Raw genomic sequence first — 4,682 nt, 5'->3', positions numbered from 1 at the left:
ATATATATATATTCTGTGGAAGAAAAAAATGGCCATAGATCCTAATTATTAAAATGGTATTCTGCATTTGATCGTTAGTTTGTATAATTTCATTTCACTTAAATGTATTTGTTTGATTTCAAGTGTAGGTTTTGAGAGGAAAAAAAATGAGTGCAAATACCTGCTACCTTTTCTCCCAAAATACAAAAGATACTGAACAATGCTTAAATTTAGTGCTGGGTAAATAGGGGTCCCGTTGTCTGTTTCTTCTATTTCTACCAGGTGCACTTATTTTAGTGGAAGAAACCATATACATAAATTCCTCCTTTTTCCAATTAAATTTTCACTTTTTTATACTCACAGTTCTCTACTGTGACTGTTTGGTGCAGAATTCAGTCAAAAAGCCTCAAGCCTAAGAGTATTGGATTTGTCAATTCATAATGCACAGGGCATCTCAATTTTCTCTTCTACTTTTCTGTTTTCTAACAACTTTTCATATCACTATTTCAATAACGTGCTTTCAAAGGAGCAAAACAAAATTAATTCACACAACTTCTACTTGTTGAATATTTATTATTTCCTTCAACCTCTTCGAATCCAAGGATCAGATACAATGGAGAAACTTCATAGTGAGGTGGTAGTGAAAATATTCTTGAGTCTTTATGAAGCCTGTTTTCAATAAATTGAGAGAGAAATCATCCATTTTACTCTCACAATGAATCTCTCTTGTACTGCATGGCATGGGGCCAAGCTGTAAAATGATGTTTTAATGTTGCAAGCTAGATCAAAGAAACACCTTAATGATATTTGGTATTGCCTCAATATTAAGAGATAGCTTTGAAGACTCACACAATATGTTCTACAATCTGATGATTGCTTCTATTTCTCCATTAAGATGAAACAAGTTATTTCCATGGTTTATGCTAAACCTATAGATATGAATTTTTTACTGCCAAATAGTCACCACACAAGGCTTATAATTAACTACATAACTTCTGATCAATATATAAAAGTTTAAACTAGTCTCACATAGGGAGAAAGCTATTTTTGAGGATAAAACATTTGAAAATTGAAAAGAAATTATAGAAAATCATTATGGAGAGGAGTTTTTCACTAAGAAAGTAAAAAGAAATAAGGTGACTTCCTTCAGCAGGGACTGTGTAAAACATTATCTATTAAATGAAGAAAATAACTTTTCTATTGGTGTGTATTAAATGACCACTGATGTGCAAGGCACTGTACGTGGGCAGTGGGAAACACAAAACAAACCAGTGATGGATAAAGCTATCGAGCAGGTAAATGTAGCATCCATTCTTCTGTTTCTCAATATATTTTTTACTACCCTAAAGGCCCTATATTTTAAGTCTTTTTCCACCTGATTGGTAAATCAATCAAATAATGTGTTTACTATTATTATGATTAAGGAAAAAACAGAATTAGCTTTGAAAATCAAATAGTTTATATGGTAATACATGTTCATATATAAAAATATGCAAAAAACCATAAAAAGACACACTCTCTGTTCTCAAGAATGCTCTCATCCAGCTATTCTCAAACTGTGGGCTCAGGCAAACAGCGCCTGTCTCATCTGTACACTGGTTAAAATCTACGTTCTTAGGCCCACCCTGATCTAAAGGGGAACCTGAGGGTGGAGCTCAGCAGCACTCCAGTGAATGATCCCTCCAGGTGAGGGGAAGGCAACTGAAGCTTGAGAACCAGTGCTCCAATCCATATAGCACGATGTTTTTTGTTTGTTTTTTGGTACCAGGGATTGAACTAGGGTCCTTGCGCTTGCAAGGCAGGTGGCAGCACCACTGAGCTAAATCCCCAGCCCCAGTACTATGTTTTAAATTGATATTTCATGAAATAAAACTTTCATCTACTTCATTACTTGCATTACTAATTCAATCTTGTTCATTTTTCAGAGGAATGTTTGCAAGAGGACTGAGAGACCGATAAAAGTTAGCCTTCTATGCATTTAGAGTAGCCAGACATCCTTCCAATCATTTTGTTTTGGTTTTGATGTGTTTGCCCTTTACCATCTTTTGTGACAATAAAGAAATCTTGGGTACATTTCCTTGGGTTTAATTAGAAGTTCCTAACTAGAATACGATTTCTGCTAAATCTTCACTCCATTACTTTTCAGTCATTTAGCAGTGTCATTAATTATTCCAAATCCAAACTGAAAGTTTATAAAGAAATTTGTTCTTATTAGTTAATTCAAACCACAACTCCTGGTGTGTCCTCTGCGAACATTTGCATCTTTTAAAACTTGTCAGAATATATGGCTTCAATTTAGACATTGAAAAATTGAGAATTCTATAAATTGAAGTGAGTTTTCCCAAACCCTTTTACAATTAGCATGCTCAACATAGAAGCAAGTTAGATAAAGGAGACAATCAAATAATTTTTAACTTACATGAATCATAGTTTACTCTCTTTATCATCATGAGATGCTATTCGATGCCTTTTGACACAGTGTGTAAATACAAGTGTTGGTTATTTCAATACACAAAAATACATAGATATGTTCTTTTTTCATTTTAATGACATCTGTAGGTTTTTAACTTTATATAGATTTTCCTTTTGTATTTGAGGCTGAGAATCTGATAAAAATACTGTCTCAGGGCTTCTCAGAGGATGACAGGATTCTGAGCCTCTTCCATAAGCCTCTATGGGCTCAGCCACAGATTTGTTGTTGTTTGTAAGCAGTGTTAGAATAAATTACAACATCTCTCTCGAGGGAAAGATGCTCTCTTGCCTTCATGTCTCTGTGTAAAGGAAGAAAAATAGGAAAGGGGGCTATGGAGAGCAAGGTTTGACATGCCTATATGTTCCCTCATACCTCCCTGCTGGGAAATGGCCCAGGCACTGAAGAAAGTATAGGTAACAACATATCTAGCTGCTATTACATTGTCTTAAATGACTTATGTGCACAGACAGAAACTTCTGAGATAGAGCTATAAGATTTATCTATGTCAGGGTAAAGATGGCATTAACCCTAAGCTGTCTGTGCTTCCAGACAGATGGTTGAAAGCAGCAGTAGCTGGTGAAGGCAACAGGCAACTCTCCCCAAAGCAACAGAAAATCAGATTATGCCTAACCAAAGTAAACCCCAACACAGAGTCACAAATATACTGAATATTTTATTCTGTAGACATTTTCTGGTGGTATCATTGTGATTTGATTACGCCAAGAAGATAGAAAGTGAAAGAAATTAATATTATTCCTAAACCTGCCTACATACTCTGAAATATTCTGAAATTAATGGATTTTTAATATTCCCACTTCTCTGAAATATTATGGAAAACCTTGACCTCCTATCTCTATATCGACACATTATAAGTAACTGTAGTGCAAGAAAAGTTTCTGCTTTTCCTTTCCTTCCTTTTTCCAATACTATTGTATTCACAGCACCATTTTGTAGATAGATGCTCAGAAAACACAGCAGCTCTCTGGAGTAAGGAGTATGTAAAACTGTAGGTTCCTAAAATTCCTTATTGACATAAGATTCTTAAGGGAGACTTCAACAAAAAATAAAATCAGTTAAAGCAATCTAATACATGTCATCTGGCCAAAGAATTCCACAATCCAGACATTTTTGTAGGCTTCGAGAGTCACTTCTGTATCCTCTTCTACACACAGAGCAAGAAAAATATACAACTTTCTTTCATTTAAAAAAAAATGAAGTAAATTAAGGGTATTGAGATCTAAGTGAAGGTCTTTATATACATATCCATAGGCCCTCATGAAGTTAATAACCAAAATGTTCAGTTTCTGTATCATTTCAATCTCTTTCAGTTTTAAGGGTAGAAAATTTAACCAACACTGCCTTTAGCCAAAAGTGAACTTATTGACTGATAGAGATAGAATTTGTTTCAGCCATAACTCGATTTAGAGCCTAACGATCTGGGTTTGCCTTTAACCCAACTGCCTGGCTGACCTCCCTAAACATTAGCTTCCTTTTCTGACTTCATATGGTGACCCGCAAGCTCTAAACTCAAATTGTCACTATGCAAGGTCCAGTAGGAGGTCCACTTCCATAAGGATGGCCAAAAAAAGGGTTGCAGAACCGCGCAGCTGGCCAGATCTTGTCACTTGTGATTCGCACTCGTAGAGGACTACAAAGCTTCTACTCGCTATAGCTGCATATTGGGTAGCAACTGTCAGCACCTGCTCAAGGGGGTGGGCCGAACCAGTGGGATGGTCCTGGGTACCCCAAAGGAAGCAGGGGCATTGTTTCCACCAAGAGCAGCCAGTACTGTGAAACAAAGCCACAAATGCCACAAGTTAACATCAGGAGCTCCCACTAACTGAAACTCTTGCAAGTTGTTAGGGGAGCCAAATGAGATTCTTTAGAAACCATTCGGGTCTTAGCTCCTAATTCCACTAGAGTTTTAGAGACTGAAACCTTCACACTTCGAATCCCAATTGAATTGATGGCCTCGCATTTGTCTTCAGGGGCGGGAGCACAGGGCCTTATAGAAAGCTGGAGAAAAGAGGCAACTCTTGGCTTCCAGCCTCGCATCTGCCCACCGTGCTGCGCAGCCCTGGCCGTTGCCCGCGGCGGGAGCGCGAACAGAGGGCACGCGTGGGGCGCCCACCTTCCCGGCACCGCACGCGTTTCCCGGTGGCAGAGCTCCAATCCTCCTCGGCTGCATCCATCAGCCCCCGAGATTGGCGTTCAGAACCCGGAGGCTAAG

The sequence above is a fragment of the Fukomys damarensis genome, unplaced genomic scaffold (genome assembly GCF_012274545.1).
Source record: "Fukomys damarensis isolate Sample0158 unplaced genomic scaffold, DMR_v1.0_HiC HiC_scaffold_38, whole genome shotgun sequence".
Classification (NCBI taxonomy): domain Eukaryota; kingdom Metazoa; phylum Chordata; class Mammalia; order Rodentia; family Bathyergidae; genus Fukomys; species Fukomys damarensis.
The sequence above is the reverse complement of the archived record's forward strand: the minus strand, read 5'-3'. Positions refer to the sequence as shown.